General features: G+C 45.1%; 1 protein-coding gene across 4 annotated transcripts in view; it reads left to right on the forward strand.

The window, feature by feature from the left end:
* The first annotated feature begins 5013 nt into the window (after positions 1 to 5013).
* The window catches only part of GDPD4 (glycerophosphodiester phosphodiesterase domain containing 4), a 205002-nt gene continuing 190244 nt past the window's right edge, over positions 5014 to 19771 (forward strand). For 3 of the 4 annotated variants that reach the window (XM_077451411.1, XM_077451413.1, XM_077451414.1), the window contains exon 1: positions 5014 to 5160. The gene's annotated coding sequence lies outside the window, so the exon portion shown is untranslated. Of the gene's footprint in view, positions 5168 to 19771 lie in introns of all 4 variants that reach the window. The other variant, XM_077451412.1, reaches the window with a different exon arrangement.

Consider the following 19771-nt stretch of genomic DNA (forward strand, 5'->3'; position numbering starts at 1 on the left):
GCATGAAATAGCCTAAGCAGCTCCTGCACAGAAATCATATTACAAAGAAACATCTATCATAGACTGGCTTTAACAAAATGCCAAAACCCCTTCCTAGTAGTGGGGAAATGGACCAAATCCCAAAACAAACTATGTTTCTAACTTCAAGAGCTGCCTCTACAGTCTACACTGACTCTCTCTGCAGAGCAACATGCTCTGATTTCCCCAAGACGTGAGATGAGAGCTACTCCACTATAGCCACCTCTCTCCTCTATCAGGAACCAACAGCAGTGGCATAATAACCCCTGAATATTTTATTTACTTAGGTAGACACTGAACTACTTATTCCCACTGTCCACTAATGTAAGGAATAGTTTTTCTTACTGACCCCCATGGTAAGGAACATTCTTCCCACTGATCACCAATGTAAAGGACATTCTTCCCACTGATCACCAATGTAAGGGACATTCTTCCCACTGATCACCAATGTAAGGGACATTCTTCCCACTGATCACCAATGTAAGGGACATTCTTCCCTTTGACCCCCAATGTAAGGGACATTCTTCCCACTGACCACCAATGTAAGGATCATTCTTCCCACTGATCACCAATGTAAGGGGAATTCTTCCCACAGATCACCAATGTAAGAGACATTCTTCCCACTGACCCCCAATGTAAGGACCATTCTTCCCACTGATCTCCAATGTAAGGGGCATTCTTCCCTCTGACCACCAATGTAAGGAACATTCTTCCCACTGATCACCAATGTAAGGGGCATTCTTCCCACTGATCACTAATGTAAGGGACATTCTTCCCACTGATCACTAATGTAAGGGACATTCTTCCCACTGACCACCAATGTAAGGGACATTCTTCCCACTGACCACCAATGTAAGGGACATTCTTCCCACTGATCACCAATGTAAGGAACATTCTTCCCAATGATCACCAATGTAAGGAACATTCTTCCCTCTGACCACCAATGTAAGGAACATTCTTCCCACTGATCACCAATGTAGGGAACATTCTTCCCTCTGATCACCAATGTAAGGGACATTCTTCCCACTGATCTCCAATGTAAGAGACATTCTTCCCACTGATCACCAATGTAGGGAACATTCTTCCCACTGATCACCAATGTAAGGGACATTCTTCCCACTGACCACCAATGTAAGGGACATTCTTCCCTCTAACCACCAATGTAAGGAACATTCTTCCCACTGATCACCAATGTAAGGAACATTCTTTCCACTGACCCCTAAGGTAAGGGGCATTCTTCTCCCTGATCACCAATGTAAGGAACATTCTTCTCGCTGATCACCAATGTAAGGGGCATTCTTCCCTCTGACCACCAATGTAAGGGGCATTCTTCCCACTAACCACCAGCATACTGGGTTTCTTCTCCTTCTGACCATATAATATTTCCTCCCCCACGTGCCCCTTCCCCTGACTTCTCTGTCAAGATCAATGGCACATCTATCAGTCTGTCCCCACATGCCAGGGTGCTAGAGGTAACCTTAGACTCTGAACTGTCCTTTCAGGCCCACATGCAATCCCTGTGTAAATTATGCCGCCTTAGGCCGCGTACACACGGGCGGACTGTCTGACGGACTTGGTCCGCTGAAACGTGTTTCAGCGGACAATCCGCTCGTGTGTGGGCTTCAGCGGACTTTTTCAGCGGACAGTCTGGCGGACTAAGGCCGCGTACACACGGGCGGATTGTCTGCCCAACTTAGTCCGCTGAACCGTGTTTCAGCGGACAATCCACTCGTGTGTGGGCTTCAGCTGACTTTTTCAGCAGACAGTCTGACGGACTTAGTCTTTCGGAATTTCCGTAATTTTGTCCGTCCAAACTTGGTTTTGTCCGTCCAAACTTGGTTTCAGCGGACAGTCCGCTAGTGTGTAGGCAAGTTGGACGGACTAAGTATGGCGCATGCTCAGAAAGGATTTACACGGCCGAAGGTTGCATTGCAGTGTATTGGACGTCGTTTTTCTAGTCCCGTCGTACGTGCTGTACACGTCATCGCACAAGCTTTCAGCGGACTGTCTGTTCATCGTGTGTGGTCAAGTCCGTTCATTCAAAAGTTGAACGGACTGTCTGTCGGATTGTCTGACGAACATAGTTGGGCAGACAATCCGCCCGTGTGTACGCGGCCTAAGTCTTTCGGAATTTCCGTAATATTGTCCGTCCAAACTTGGTTTCAGCGGACAGTCCGCTCGTGAGTAGGCTAGTTCGACGGACTAAGTATGGCGCATGCTCAGAAAGGATTTACACGGCCGAAGGTTGCATTGCAGTGTATTGGACGTCGTATTTCTAGTCCCGTCGTACGTGCCGTACACATCATCGGGTCAAGTCCGTTCATTCAAAAGTAGGACGGACTGTCTGTCGGATTGTCTGATGGACTTAGTTGGACGGACAGTCCGCCCGTGTGTACGCGGCCTTACCCTCCGCAACATTTCCAGAATATGCCCCTTTTTAACTAATGACACCACCAAGCTTCTAATTCACTCCCTGGTCATCTCTTGCCTAGACTACTGCAACTCCCTCCTCATTGGATTGCCTTTACATAGACTATCCCCCCTTCAGTCCATAATGAATGCCGCTGCAAGATTCATCCACCTTACCAGCCATTCAGTGTCCTCCACCCTGCCAATCCCTCCACTGGTTTCCACTCACCCAACGAATAAAATTCAAAGTACTAACAATAACTTACAAAGCTGTCCACAACTCTGCCCCCAGCTACATCACTAACCTAGTCCCAAAATACCAACCAAGCCGCTCTCTTTGGTCATCCCGAGGCCCCCTGCTCTCTAGCTCCCTTGTCACCTCCTCCCATGCTCGCCTCCAGGATTTCTCCAGAGCTTCTCCCATCCTTTGGAACTCCCTAACCCAAATCTGTCAAACTATATCAAACCTGTATAATAATAATAATAATATTTGTGTAAGGAGATGTTTCTGTATGACACCAATCTAAGACAGTTCTTCTGTCATCCCCTAATTTAAGGGGTCCTTCCTCACTGACTACCAATGTAATGTAGCGCCCACCCCATTTAGGTGGGTGCTTAATAGGGTTTTTGTGAATAGTGATAGGTAAATTTAGCCAGGGCCTTGCACTTTTCTAGGCCTGGTTGTTTATTTGGCAGAGGGGAGTGTTAGAATAGAGTGGAGTGTGGCTACCTACACTATGGCTCAAGGAAGTCCCCTCAGCCTTTCAGTGGAAATGTTCTGGAAGGGAGGCAGGATTTGGGGCTGGTGTGGCAGGCAGCTTATGTGGAGAGCTCTGGACCAATCATTAAATTGTATTGGCAGGGGCATATAAGATGGGGGGGGGGGGGGTCACATGCTTCCGGGGAGGAGGAGAGAACCCAAGATGTAGAGCAGGGGTGCTCAACCTTTTTAAGAGCGAGGGCCATTTAAGCAACTTGGTAACTAGTCGCGGGCCACAATGAGCAGAGCAGGCGGATGACAGGTCACGCTACTCTATAGGCCCTCTGATCCGATCCACTCAGATGGAAGGGGACGAATTCCCTTCTATTTTATTTATCTGATTTTTAGTACCGGATTGGAGACAGATGGGACTAAATGGACAAAAGCCTGTTTACATCTGCCGCTCTGTAGAGGTGAATCGAGGGTCCGAATGGGTAGGGCCAATCGTATGAAAAGGGCCTAAACTGCTTTCACACTGATGTGCTGTGGTTCACCCACACCGCGGGTGCAACGAAGTGCACCTGTGTCTATCCTGTGGGTTAACTGAACTTTGCCATAGACTCGCACTGGCCAGCGCTGTACAGGAACTTATGGGACTCTGCTCTGCAGCCACTTTCCTCCTCTACCACCAGCTTCATTCACAACACTGATGCTGTGGTATGACGGGTCGGTAACCTGCGATCTGCTCTTGCTAACCTGCCATTCCAGAGCAGGAGGTCGCGTGCCACATTAGAGGGCTCCACGGGCCACTGGTTGGCCACCCCTGATGTATAGAGTGCAGCATGGTGCAGGCTTGCAGGCCTGGGGGTTCAGAGACCCCAGTGCTGGATAGCCTGAACAGACGTCGCTATGTAGTCCAGAGGAGAAACCAGGTGCCCCAGCCGGGGATGCGCCGGACCATGCGGAGGAGGAAGTAGGAGTAAAGCTGACGGAGGAAACTGGGAATTGACCTTCTGTGGGAAATATGGACTGTCAATGGGAGTGAGCAAAGGGAGTGCAACCCAGTGGTGCTTATCCGTAAACTTGCTATGTCTCCAAGGACCTAGTGAGAGACACTTTCCAGAACTGATATTGGGCGGATTGCAAGAGTCAAGGAAGAGTCGAGGCGGTGAGGCCTGGGACTTTGGAATCTATAACCCACAGTATTATTCAGAGTGATTCTGGTCAGTTCACAAAAGGGAAGTACGCAGGATCAGAATCAGGAACCAGAATTAATAAGAGGCAACTCCTATCCTCTACACAATTGTAACATCTACTCAAGTTCAAGAATAAAGCTTTACAGAATATAAAGACTGTCTGGTGTTTGTGGATCTTTGCATGGGAAGGAGGAACGGGGCCTGTTAACATAAAGCTAATGAACAACTTTGCAGCTCCCAAGGGAGTAGTGCACTACATACAGTAAGAAGACATTTTTCACTGCATTCCTTTTCCTGGCCAAATACTCATGTTTTGCCCATACAGAGTGATACTGATATGGATGACCAGCATGCTAAACAAGCCGCTTTTGTATTTTTTATTTTCCTGTTACGTTTTTTTATTGCACACTTATTATTGTAAGCTACATATATAATCATCAGAGATTCCTTGACCCCTGGAACTTAATTGATGGCTTCCTCCATGAGCTGATCTAGAAGATCAGAGATCATTTTGGAAACATTGTATCCAGTTAAGCAAGATGTTCTGCAGCAGCTGCACAGTGTTGTCACCAGAGCATCCCCATTGCCAGGAGACAGCACTAAAATAGCTGTGAATCCCCCCTTGGCTGAAGGGAGTAGTGTTACTGTCACATCTCCTGCCAGGCTATGCCCACTGCCCATGGAGAAGGGGGTCAGTAGTGTTGCAGTACAGCAGGCAGCCTGTAGCGCCTCCCTCTGTGGGCTGTGCTCTGTAATACTCTACAATTACAGCCCAGGCTGCCTCCAGTCTCTGCCAGCTCTGCCAGCGATCAGCGTCTGCACTCCGGAGGATCCCAGGTACAGGGTAGGAGCCTCACCTCTCATACCAATGCCATGCCATCTGCAGGGATGAGCCTGGGCACCGCTGATCCTGGGCACACAATGGCTTTGTCCTTGTCTGTGCTGCCTGGAGGATCGTGCTGTAACGTCTGTGCTTTGCTGTTCAGCCTGCCTCTCCTTCCTAAACACTTCCCTGGGTGGTCGGCTGCCTTTCCTACAGTCCACAGGGGGTCACAATGGATTGAACTTTGCAATGGAACAATGTATTGCTTCCATTAGGTGACCGTTGGCTCTAGAGGGCGCCCTCTTATGTTCAGGTTGGGGTAGTGCATCTGACACACGTGTGTCGGATGGTAATGCAGTCGGAGGGGTCTTGCTGGCCATAAGCAGAGCAATTGTCGGGTAATTGTCGGGCTCTCTGGACACATATTAGGATTGTCGGGTAATTGTCGGGCTCTCTGGACACATATTAGGATTGTCGGGTAATTGTCGGGCTCTCTGGCCACATTTTGTAATTGTCGGGCTCTCTGGACACATATTAGGATTGCCGGGTAATTGTCGGGCTCTCTGGCCACATATTGCAATTGTCAGGCTCTCTGGCCACATTTTGTAATTGTCGGGCTCTCTGGCCACATATCGTAATTGTCGGGCTCTCTGGACACATATTAGGATTGTCGGGTAATTGTCGGGCTCTCTGGCCACATATTGCAATTGTCGGGCTCTCTGGACACAAATTGTAATTGTCCGGTAATTTTCGGGCTCTCTGGACACATTGTAATTATCAGGACTCGGGTAATTGTCAGGCTCTGTGAGCATAAATAGTAATTGTGGGTAATTGTCGGGCTCCCTGGACACACATTGTGATTGTCGGGCTCTCTGGACACATATTATGATTGTCGAGTAATTGTTGGGCTCTCTGGGCACATATTGCGATTGTCGGGCTCTCTGGACACATATTGTAATTGTCGAGCTCTCTGGACACATATTGTGATTGTGGGGCTTCCTGGACACATTTTGCGATTGTCGGGTAATTGTTGGGCTCTCTGGACACATATTGTAATTGTCGGTCTCTCTGGATACATATTGCGATTGTCGGGTAATTGTCGGGCTCTCTGGACACATATTGTAATTGTCGGTCTCTCTGGACACATATTGCGATTGTCGGGTAATTGTCGGGCTCTCTGGACACATATTGCGATTTTCGGGCTCTCTGAACACATATTGCGATTGTCAGGTAATTGTAGGGCTCTTTGGACACATATTGTAATTTTCGGGTAATTGTTGAGCTCTCTGACCACATATTGCGATTGTCGGGTAATTGTAGGGCTCTTTGGACACATATTGTAATTTTTGCGATTGTCAGGCTCTCTGGACACATATTGCAATTGTCGTGGTCTCTGGACACATATTGCGATTGTCGGGTAATTGTAGGGCTCTTTGGACACATATTGTAATTTTTGCGATTGTCAGGCTCTCTGGACACATATTGCGATTGTCGGGCTCTCTGGACACATATTGCGAATGTCGGGTAATTGTCGGGCTCTCTGGACACATATTGCAATTGTTGGGTAATTGTCGGGCTCTCTGGACACATATTGCAATTGTTGGCAAATTTCAGGCACTATTGCCATGGCAGTTTCAGACTCTTTGGCCTTGCAGAGGGCAATTGTCAGACAGTTTTAGTTATTTTGGCCATACAAAGACCAGTTGTGCAACAATTCCAGCTAATATGCTCATAGAGAGAGCAATTGGACAATTTTACCCAGTTTGGACAAACACTGGAAATTTGTTGGGCAATTTCAAGCACTTTGACCACACACTGGCCATTTGTCTGGCAATTTTGGACACACACTGAGCATTTGTTTGGCAATTTCAGGCACTTTGACCACACACTGGGCAATTGTTGGGCAATTTCAGCCACTTTGACCACACACTGGGCAATTGTCGGGCAATTTTAGCCACTTTGACCATACACTGGGCATTTGTCGGGCAATTTCAGACACTGACCACACACTAAGCATTTTTTGGGTATTTTCAGCCACGTTGGCCACACACTAGGCATTTGTTGGACAATTTTAGCCACTTTGACCACACACTGGGCAAGTTTTGGGCAATTTCAGCCACTTTGACCACACATTGGGCAATTGATGGGCAATTGTAGCCACTTTGGCCACACACTTGCCATTTGTTCGACAATTTCGGCCAAGTTGGCCACACACTGGGCAATTGTTGGCCAATTTCAGCCACGTTGGCCACACACTGGGCAAGTCTCAGACAGTTCCAGCCACTTGCAGACATGCACATGACAATTGTAAGGCAAATTAAAGCTGACTACATACTATACAATTTTTATACATTTTTCTTGTATAACTTTTCTTTTTTTTAACCAAAACCTAAACACTTAAATTGTATGTAATCAAGCAGGCCCTTCCACTACACACACACACAGGGCAGTTAACAGGCAATTTCATACACTTGGCTATACATTGGGCAATTGTCAAACTGTTTTAGCCACTTCAGAAATGCACAGGGAAACCATTTTGCAATTTAAGCCAATTTGGCCTTACATAGGGCAATTGTCATTCACTTTCATCCTGTTTATTGGCTACAGACACACAGGGCAATTGACTGGCAAGTTCAGCCACTTTGACCCAACACTGAGCAATTTCAGCCACACACTGGCCAATTGTTGGACAGTTTCAAACACTTCAGACATGCACAGAGCAATTGTCAGGCAAATTTAGACACTCTGGCCATACTTAGGGCAACTTGTGTACATTTTCAACCTCTTTGGCTACAAACACACACACACACAGGGCAAGTGATGGGCAATGTCAGCCACATTGGCCACACTGCTGTATGCAACTGTTGGACAGTTTCTGCCATTTCAGAAATACACAAGGCAATTGTCAAACAATTTCAGAAACTGAACATACACAGGACAGTTGTCAGGGAAATTTAGACACTTTGGCCATAAGCAAGGCAATTACTGGGCAATTTTAGGAAATTTTGGCCACACACACATAGACACACACACACACACAGGCAACTTACAGGTAATTTCAGCCACGTTGGCCACACATTGGCCAATTGTCGGACAATTTCTGAAACTTTGGCCATGAGCAGAGCAATTGTCTGGCAGTTCCAGCCAATCTGGCCATATACAGGGCAATTATCAGACTTTGTATATGGCCAGAATCCACTTTGGACATACCCAGAGATGTTGTTGAAAAATTTCAGTTACCCTGGCCATACACAGGGCAACCATTTGGACAATATCAGCCATTTAAAGGGCAAGTGCTGGGCAATTGCAGCCCCTTTGGCCTTACATAGGGCAATTGTCAGGCACTTTCATCCTTTTTTGGCCATAGACACACAGGGCAATTTCAGGGAATTTCATCCACACACACACAGGGCAATTTCAGCCACTTTGACTATACTCAGTTGTCAGGCAATTTCAGCCACATAGGCCCTGCACTGGGCAATTGTTGGACAGTTCCAGCCACTTCAGACATGCACAGGGCAACTTGTCAGCAAATGTATATTCTTTGGTCATACTTAGGGCAGTTTGCAGGCAAGTTCAACCTCTTTGACTACAAACACACACACACACACACACACACAAACACACACAGGGAAATTGACAGGCAATTTCAGCCACATTGGCCACACAGCGGGCAATTGTAGGACTGTTTTAGAAACTTTGGACATACAGAGGGCAATTTTTGGGCAAATTTAGACACTTTGGCTATACGCAAGGCAATTGTCTGGTAATTTCAGTAACTTGTAATAAAGAAAAAAATAAAACAAGCTGATGCTTTATACCTAGTGCCATTTCAGGTTTGTTTGAAACCGTTGATGGAATGTTGTATTGATGAATTTGTAATTTGTAGCAGTTGTTTCAGCTTGCAATAAATGTACAAATTTAGGTATAGATAAAGCATGAATGTTTTTTTTTCATTTGGAACATACAGACAATGGATGTATAGCCATTTTTCTTAGTATTGGATAAAGTAGGGAATGCGTTTAAACCCCTGCCAGGTTATTTTTTGCTGTCTGTGTATTATTGGGGAAATTTGCCTTCACTTCCTGTTCTAGAGATACAGCAGGAAATTAGAGGAAATCTCTCAAAGTGAGTGGAATTCCATTATTAAAGCCAAACTTTACCCCAAAGGGGGATTTCTGCTTGTGTGCACCCCCCCCTGCAGCATTTGGCACTTTTGGGGAAAGAGGGGGGGTACCTGGTTCTGACAGGTCCCTGCTCTCACTTCAGGTCAGATGCGCCGCAGTGACCTGAGCCGGCATTTTGCCCCCCCCCCCTCTTGACCCCACAGCCTTCTGGGACACATACCAGGTCCCAGAAGACTACAGAACCATTCACAAAGCTCAGTGCGACTCGCGCATGTGCAGCAGGAAACCGGCTGTGAAGCTGCAAGGCTTCACTGCCAGTTTCCCTTATTTACGATGCCGGCTCCTGCATCCAAAGTGGGTTGAAGAATTGGCTCGGGTGAGGACATCGCTGAATCTTTGGACAGGTAAGTGTTCCTATATTAAACATTGTAGCTGCTGATTTTAATTTTGTTTGGGGGGGGGGGGGGGGCTCCTCATTAAGCTCATTGCCCCAGTTACAATCTGATTGTATAATATCCTTTAGATCTGACAACAACTATGTAGTGCGAGGGCCTGTTTGATTTAAGTCAAATTGGATAGTTCAGGTGTGTCCTTATATTACATAGTTTTGGTAAATTTAAAGATGATTGTACAAAGATTGTAATCTGTTTGAAAACCCTTACAGAAGAACTGCAGTCTGCTCTCATAATTTGTAATAAAAACATCTTTGCCATTCTGAAGCTTCCCTCCAACCACTTTGCATATTATTTTAGATATACTGTGATTCTGTACTTGCCAAATATGCTGCAGAAATCTTCCTCCACTGAGTCTGGATGCAGCCATTTTAACTGTGGGCAGCTGAAGCTGCTGCCTGTTCACTTCCTGGATTTACACAGAGGCACACCTACAGCTCTCATTGGCCCTCTTATGACTCACCCCCCTCCCTTCCTGGCAAACTCTCAGAAGAGTGAGAGAGAGAGCTGTACATGATGTCATAATCCTAGGGTAATGACCAGACAAGAAACAGGAAGTGGGCTGTATAAGGGATTTACTGGCAGAAAAAAAAATGTTTTACTATCCAAAGTTAAAACAACAACAAGGGCAGAAGATTTAATAGATGGAAAAATGACTGAGGTTCCGCTTTGGATGACCATACACTATATAATATGCTCGTACAATATTATTTAGATCTACCATCAATTATGTAGTACATAGCTCCCAACTGTCCCTGATTTTGAGGGACTGTCTCTGATTTGGAGCAATGTCCCTCTGTCCCTCATTCCTCCTCATTTGTCCCTCATTTTGGTCTGATCTATATAGTTGTATATAAAATGCACTTTTTATCTATCAAAAAATGTTTCCCAGCGCTAAACCTTTCATCTGATTTCTAAATTGCTGCATTTGTAAATTCCAAAAGCCAATATAAAGGAATAGTAGTGGTAAAAAAATGCATTTGTGCGTTTAACACATTTTTTTTTTTTTTTTGTACAATTCTCCTTTAAAGGGGTGTGGCAAGGGGTGTGTCCTATGCCTGCATACTTTTGCTGATAGGTGTCCCTCATTCCCATCTCAAAACGTTGGGAGGTATGGTAGTGCAAGGACCCACCTGAATTGATATAAATTGAATGGATTGTTTAGGTGTGTCCTCCTAATTACATTTTTGTAAAAGTACACAAATGCACGCAAAATTGCGTGCTATTTAGAGTATTTTTTAATTGTGCAAAAACACATGGTCATAGCTCCCAACTGTCCCGGATTTTGAGGGACTGTCCCTGATTTGGAGTAATGTCCCTCTGTAACTCATTACTCCTCATTTGTCCCTCATTTTGGTCTGATCCATATAGATATATATAAAATGCACTTTTTATCTTTCAAAAAGTGTTTCCCAGTGCTAAACTTTTCATCCAAATTCTAAATTGCTGCATTTGTATATTTTAAAAGCCAATATAAAGGAATAGTATTAGTAAAAAAAAAAAAAAGCCCTTGTGGATTTAATTAACTTTTTTGGGGGTTAATTCTCCTTTAAGGGGGTGTGACAGGGGGCGTGCCCTATGCCTACATACGTTTGTTACCCTGTTTCCCCGAAAATAAGACCTAGCGTGATTATAAGTGATGGCTGCAATATAAGCCCTACCCCCCAAATAAGCCCTAGTCAAAGTCCTTGTAGGTCTTATTTTCAGGTTAGGGCTTATTTTCAAGGAAACGGGGTAGGGCTTATTTTGGGGGGTAGGGCTTATATTGCAGCCATCACCGACAATCACGCTAGGTCTTATTTTGGGGGGAAACAGGGTAGTAGGTGTCCCTCATTTCTATCTCAAAACGTTGGGAGGTGTGCATGGTGCCGTTCGTTGTTTGGCACCCCAAACACAGCAAGAAAAAAGGCGAGCGGCAAATGCATCAAAATACGCCTTTACAAAATGCGCAAATCTCAAAAAGGTGCGTGAGCCTCTTTGGCGCGTTTGTCACGCGTGGTGTCAGCCTATTAAAATAAAGTGTGACATCGCTCGAAAAAAATTTCAATTGCCCGTAAAAGATACGTTTAAGTGTCACCGGTAACAATTATAATAAAATAAATAAAAACTATAATAGGCATTTTAATTAGTTGCCATTAAGTCACATGTCCAGGATTTCACGTTTGCAGAAGAGAAATTAAAAAAGGAAAGGGAGGAAAAATGCTTGTAAAATGGGTACCGTGCTCTGCCAACTTTAAGAAACACATATGCACTTTTTTAAGGTGATGGTATGAACAAGCCCTCAGGGCTGGCTGGGGGGGGGGAGGGGGGGCTGGTTAAAGCAGGTGGTTGAGCTGGTTGAGCCGCAATATTCTCATCCCTAGCTCAGCACCTGAACAATAAAATGCAACATCTTATGGCATTTCACATTTGGAGTGCGATTCTGTCGCTGAACGCGATCCATTATAATGAATGAGGCTGCGCTGCAACCATTCTGCAATGCACACACTTGCGGCATGGGAGTGCAGGATTTTCAGAGTAAAACAGGCAGTGAGGAGGCGACATATTGCCATATCCAACTCCCTCTGAAAAGTGATCTGCCACAGATCACTTTTTAGAGAGGTGACAACCCTAGTCTGAACAAGCTCTTAGACCAGTGGTTGTCAACTTATGAGCTAAAGGGACCTCAAATGTGGCCATCACCAAAAGGTCGCACATAATGTTCAATATACAGTATGTAATGCTTGAGAGGATTATCAGAGACTGCAGACCTAATAGAGGAAATGAGGGTCAGAGAGTGAGGACAGGATATATTGTTGGCGAGGGGAATGTGATCTGTAGTCTAAGCCCTTGTACACACAGTCGGACATTCCGACGGAAAATGTCCGATCGGACCGTGTTGTCGGATAATCCGACCGTGAGTGGGCTCCACCGGACTGTTTCCGTCGGAATATCCGACCGACAAAGTTTTAGAGCTGGGCTATAAAATTTTCCAACAACATGATCCGATGGGACTTTGTCCGATTGTTTGTAGAGAATTCCGATCGGACAAAGTACCACACATGCTCAGATCAAATTCCTAGACCAAAGCTATTGGCTACTAGCCTGAACGTAGTCCCGTCCTAACGAAATAACGTCATCACATTACGAACAATCGGATTTTCCGACAACTTTGTCCGACCGTGTGTATGCAACACCAGTTTCGGACAAAATCCATCGGACAAAATCTGACGGATTTTGTTGTCGGAATGTCCGACCATGTGTACAAGGGCTAAGGCCCCATTCACGCTAGGAATTGCATGTGAATCGCATTCAGTTCTGTGCAGTTCAATTTTAGCCCCATTCATTTTGAATGGGCTGAAGTCACACCACACTGCGCCAAAAGTAGTCCACGCACTGCTTTTTGAAATGTGCAGCAACTGCATAGCAGGGTGCTTTTGTACCATGCGATCCGGTGTGGGCAAATGAAATGCATTTGCGACCTGCAATTGGGGTGTCATTAACTTGAACTGACCCCCGCAGCAGATTCCAAGGGCAAAACACATCGGAATGCGGCACGGAAGCCTCGTGGCAATGCGGCTCTCCCGCACTGCATTCTAGTGTGAATGGGCCCTTAATCAGAAGACAATAGCTTAATGTGACAACGCTTCTTCTCCATAGATACATCGAGTAGGTGTTGTCACTTCAGGACAAATGGCATGTTACTGGCAGAATCATCAGGTAAAAGTAATGGAAAAAAGGCTGAAAAGGTAAACTAAAGCAGCCACCACATCTAAAAACTGTGTATGCAGACCCTAACAATGAACTTATTTGGTCCCTATTGGTTTGTTAAATCTACCATTAAACTCATTTTGTTATATCTGTTCCATAAGCGCAAAAAACAAAAAAAAAAGCTGTTGATTCTGTCAGTAATCCAGCGTGTGCACTGCTTAACCGCTTGCCGACCAGCCGCCGTCATTTTACGGCGGCAGGTTGGCACAATGCCGCAAGCCATCATAGCTATACATCGTCTCGTGGGATCGGGATAGCAGGCGCGTGCACCAGCCCGCTGCACTGCGGGGGTGCTGATGCTCATGGCCGAAGGTCGCGATGACCGCTGGCCACGAGTGATCGCGGGCGCGAGAGGCAGAACATGGAAGTGTGTATGTGTGTACACACACAAATCCCTGTTCTCTTCTGTGACGAGTGACATATTGTGTGTTCCTAATATCTAGGAACCACGATCTGTAATTTCCTCTAGGTCAGTCCCCTCCCCCTACAGTTAGAACACACGCTGAGGGAACACAGTTAACCCCTTGATCGCCCCCCTAGTGTTAACCACTTCCCTGCCAGAGACATTTTTACAGTAAACAATGCATTTTTATAGCACTGATCGCTGTATAAATGACAATGGTCCAAAAAATATGTCAAAAGTGTCCGATGTGTCTGCCCTAATGTCGCAGTCACGATAAAAATCTCAGATCACCACCATTACTAGTAAAAAAATAAAAATGATAAAAATGCTATAAATTTATCCCCTATTTTGTAGACGCTGTAACTTTTGCGCAAACCTATCAATATACGCTTATTGCGATTCTTTGTACGGCTTATACTGACAAAAAATAGCTTTTTCCCCAAAAAATGTGGATATTTATTATAGCAAAAAGTACAAAATATTGTATTTCTTTTCAAAAGGCGATCAAATACCTCCAAAAGAAAGCTCTATTTGTGGGGAAAAAAAGGACGTCAATTTTGTTTGGGTGCAACGTCGCAGGACCGCGCAATTGTCAGTTAAAGCGACGCAGTGCCGAATCGCAAAAAAATGGCCTGGTCATTCATCAGCCAAATCTTCCGGGGCTGAAGTGGTTAAAGGAGTTGTACAGGCAGAATTTTTTTTTTCTTAATCCATTTTATGGGGGTGGGGCTAAGTCCGGGCTCTGTGTCTGATAGGACACATGGAGCTTTGACTCGGCTTGGGTGCCCCCTGTAGCAAGCTGCTGGCTGAGGAGTCACTCAAACGAGGGAGGGGCCAGGAGCAGCAAAGAGGGACCCGAGAAGAGGAGGATCCGGGCAAAACCAACTACACAGAGGAGGGAAGTATAACATGTTTGTTATTTTTAAAAGAAAAGAACTGAGCAATCACTTTAATGTTCTGAGATCTCAGTGTAGCCTCTGACGCATGACATCCCCAGCTGTGTTATCAGTCCTTACCATTATACATGTATACACTCTGCTGTATACTATATATACTGTACTCTGCTAGATGGTATATGTTTTTCTGTTTTATAACTGATATGATTCATATAATAGTAGATCGGTGTGCTGCTGTCTGCAAACCAAGACCATTCCAAAAGAAAAAAATATATAAATGCACAGCCAGAAATACTCTGCCAAAGTGTGCTGTACCTGAAAACCATTCCATATCCACTTTACTGTATGCTATATACTCCTCTCCTCTCCATTGTATACACTCTACTGGGTGTCATATACCCCACTTTACATCATTGTGTATACTCTGTTGTAAGTTATATACTCCACTCTTTTTGTTGTATATACTCCGTTGTATTTTTATATATTCCACTCCTCTCTACTGTATATGCTCTGCTGTATGTTACATTCTCTACTCTTCTTCATTGCATACACACTGTTGTATGTTATATACTCCACTTTTCTCTGTGGTATATACTCTGCCGTATGTTATATACCCCACTCTGTCTGTTATATACACTTTGCTGCATGTTATCTATTGCTCTCTTCTCCATTGTATACACGCTGCTGTATGTTTTATATGTCACATTTCACCATTGTATATACTCTGTTGTATATTATATACTCCACTCTTCTCCACTGTACTGTTTATGCTCTATTGTATGTTATATACTCCACTTTTCTCCATTGTATACACTCTGCTGTATGTTATATACTCCACTCTCCTCCATTGTATATACTCTGCTGTATGTTATATACTCCACTCTTCTCCATTGTATACACTCTGCTGTGTGTTATATACTCCACTGTTCTCTATTGTACTGTATGTACTCTGTTGTATGTTATATACTCCACTTTTCTCTGTGGTATATACGCTGCCGTATGTTATATACCCCACCCTGTCTGTTATATACACTCTGCTGCATGTTATCTATTGCTCTCTTCTCCATTGTATACACTCTGCTGTATATTTTATACGTCACTTTTCACCATTGTATATACTCTATTGTATATTATATATTCCACTCTTCTCCGTTGTACAGTATATGCTCTATTTTATGATATATACTCCACTCTTCTCCATTGTATATACTCTGCTGTATGTTATATACTCCACTCTTCTCCATTGTATACACTCTGCTGTATGTTATATACTCCACTGTTCTCTATTGTACTGTATGTACTCTGTTGTATGTTATATACTCCACTCTTCTCCATTGTATACACTCTGCTGTATGTTATATACTCCACTGTTCTCTATTGTACTGTATGTACTCTGTTGTATGTTATATACTCCACGTTTCTCCATTGTATACACTCTGCTATACAGTGCCTTGAAAAAGTATTTATACCCCTTGAAATTTTCCACATTCTGTCATGTTATAACCAAAAATATAAATGTATTTTATTGGGATTTTATGTGATAGACCAACACAAAGTGGCACATAATTGTGAAGTGGAAGGAAATTGATAAATGGTTTTCAATTTTTTTTTACAAATAAAATGTGAAAAGTGTGGGGTACATTTGTATGGCGCCCCCCTGAGTCAATACTTTGTAGAGCCCCCTTTCTCTGCAATTACAGCTTCGAGTCTTTTTGGGGATGTCTCTACCAGCTTTGCACATCTAGAGAGGGACATTTTTGCCCATTCTTCTTTGCAAAATAGCTCAAGCTCTGTCAGATTGGATGGAGAGTGTCTGTGAACAGCAATTTTCAATTCTTGCCACAGATTTTCAATTGGATTTCGGTCTGAACTGTGATTGGGCCATTCTAACACATGAATATTCTTTGATCTGAACCATTCCATTGTAGCTCTGGCTGTATGTTTAGGGTCGTTGTCCTGCTGAAAGGTGAACCTCCGCCCCAGTCTCAAGTCTTTTGCAGACTCCAACAGGTTTTCTTCTAAGATTGCCCTGTATTTGGCTCCATCCATCTTCCCATCAACTCTGACCAGCTTCCCTGTCCCTGCTGAAGAAAAGTATCCCCACAACATGATGCTGCCACCACCATGTTTCACGGTGGGGATGGTGTGTTCAGGATGATGTACAGTGTTAGTTTTTCACCACACATAACGCTTTGCTTTTAGGCCAAAAAGTTCAGTTTTGGTCTCATCTGACCAGAGCACCTTCTTCCACATGTTTGCTGTGTCCCCCACATGGATTTTCACAAACTGCAAAAGAGACTTCTTATGGCTTTCTCTCAACAATGGCTTTCTTCTTGTCACTCTTCCATAAAAGACCAGATTTGTGGTGTGAACGACTAATAGTTGTCCTGTGGACAGATTCTCCCACCTGAGCTGTGGATCTCTGCAGCTCCTCCAGAGTTACCATGGACGGCCATGTCTTGGTAGGTTTGCAGTTGTGCCATACTCTTTCCATTTTCGGATGATGGATTGAACAGTGCTCCATGAGATGTTCAAAGCTTGGGATATTTTTTTTATAACCTAACCCTGCTTTAAACTTCTCCACAACTTATCCCTGACCTGTCTGGCGTGCTCCTTGGCCTTCATGATGCTGTTTGTTCACTAAGGTTCTCTAACAAACCTCTAAGGGCTTCACAGAACAGCTGTATTTATACTGAGATTAATTTACACACAAGGTGGACTCTATTTACTTATTAGATGACTTCTGAAGGCTATTGGTTCCACTAGATTTTAGTTAGGGGTATCGGAGTAAAGGGGGCTGAATACAAATACACGTGTAGCACTAACCCCCGAAGGAGCTGCTGGTTATTTTTAGGCTTACCGTTACCTTCCGCTTCTTCTTATGGCACGTCTAGGGGATGTCCCGTGGTAGGTGGCCCAGTAACTTGAGACTGACAATAGATCCAGTTGAATGGATTTTATTTGCAAACATCAACCATTGAACAGTCTTTTAACTTGGTATCAGAGGGTTGGAAAGGAAAGTTCAGGTACTCTCAATGTCAAAGTCTATAAACATTAGAGAACTTGCTTACTTTGACTGCATCCAGAGAATAGCCATTCACAGCTGGATGAGCACTCAGGTCGGACAGTCCCTCTCTCACAAGGCCTAGCAGCCAACAAGGTGCTTACTCAGGAACATAGGCCTCTTTCACACTGATGTCCCGTTCAGGCCCGCCTGTCAGTTTTTCAGGCGGACCTGAACGGGTGCTCCATAGAGCTCTATGGAGCGTCGGATGTCAGCGGTGACATGTCCGCTGACATCCGACCCGCTCCGATCCGAAAAAGTGTAACGGAGGAAAAAGCTATTTTTCCATCCGTCTGCGGATCGGATCGGGTGACGATGGGCACTGCGGTCCGTCGTCATCCGATCTCCCATAGGGGAGAGCGGCGCTGTGACAGGTCCGTCCCTGCGCAGTGTGCAGAGACGGAGCTGTCATCTCCCTGCTCAGCGGGGATCGGCGGAGTGATCCCCGCTGAGCAAACGGATATCCACGGGGCGGATCAGAACTGATCCGCCCCATGTGAAAGGACCCAAAGTCTTTATCACCGACATTGTTGCAGAACATGTATGGAAACTAAGCTGTAGAACACTTGTAGGATATCTGGATCTTTCAGCCTGCTTGGCGATATCCCCAAGACCGGATTCTCTCAGTTACTTCAGCCCTTCCAGGCTCTTGTTAAGAAAACCAACCTCACGCGTGGTGTTCTTCTAAAGAGTCCTCCCCTGGAATATTCAAAGTACAATGGGTCTCTCCCGGATCGGAGACGGCACCCATCCACCTTGGAATCCTTCCTTAGTTCCCTCGCCTTGGGCTAGCCAGCCCGAGGCATCAAAGTCGGGTGGAACCGCACCCCAGGCCATAGCCTTCCTGGGGGCTAGTCAGGAGGACCAGGACCATATACTCAGCACAGCATACTGGACCGAAACCCAGAATCACGTGACGTCCGTATCTTAAAGGGATTGTAAAGGTATTTTTTTTTTCTTAAAATAACAAACATGTTATACTTACCTCCACTGTGCAGCTCGTTTTTGCACAGAGTGGCCCCGAACCTGCTCTTTTGGGGTCCCTCGGCGGCTGTCTCTGCTTCTTCCCGCAGGTACTTCTCACGTTCATGCGAGCTCCCTCGCATGGTGAGAAGCACCTGCGGGCGCGCTCCCATGATACAGCCGGCGGCTATAGCCGCTCGCTGCTCGCTGTATCACACGGCCCCGCCCCCCCCCCGGCGCACCGCGTCATCGGATGTGATTGACAGCAGCGCGAGCCAATGGCTGCGCTGCCTTCAATCCATCCACTCCAGCCAATCAGCGGCCAGGCTGAGTGGTGAAGAGGAAGTCGGGGGTGAGCGCGGGACTTTCGAGGGGTGGGGTAAGTAAAATGGGGGGCTGGGGAGCGCCAGCAGTGTGAGATGTTTTTTCACCTTAATGCATAGAATGCATTAAGGTGGAAAAACATTTACCTTTACAACCCCTTTAAATACCCTCTCTCAGAGGGCACAACAGGAGGGCCACTCCCACTGCCCTGACTCCGAGAGGGAATAATTCAAGCTCTTAACCAGACCATAGTGCCACGCCTGCCACCAGAGACAGTGCCCCCTGTAGCCAGGCTGAACATCTCAGTCCAGTCAGACTGACACAGAAACCAAATTTAGTCAAATAGGCCCAAACCAAACTGTAGTTTGGGTAAAGCTTTTAACTTTGAAAAACATAGCGCATGCTCTTCAGGAGCCCGCCGCTACACACGCCACACTTTTTTCACATATTTATTTGTAAAATCTTTTGAAAACCACTTATCATTTTCCTTCTACTTTACAATTATGTGCCACTTTGTGTTGGTCTATCACATAAAATCACAATAAAATACATTTACATTTTTGGTTGTAACATGACAAAATGTGGAAAATTTTCAAGGGGTATGAATCATTTTTCAAGGCACTGTATATTATATACTCCACTGTTC

The sequence above is a fragment of the Lithobates pipiens genome, unplaced genomic scaffold (genome assembly GCF_037356315.1).
Source record: "Lithobates pipiens isolate NorthernLeopardFrog02 unplaced genomic scaffold, aLitPip1_a1.2 Scaffold_23, whole genome shotgun sequence".
Taxonomy (NCBI): domain Eukaryota; kingdom Metazoa; phylum Chordata; class Amphibia; order Anura; family Ranidae; genus Lithobates; species Lithobates pipiens.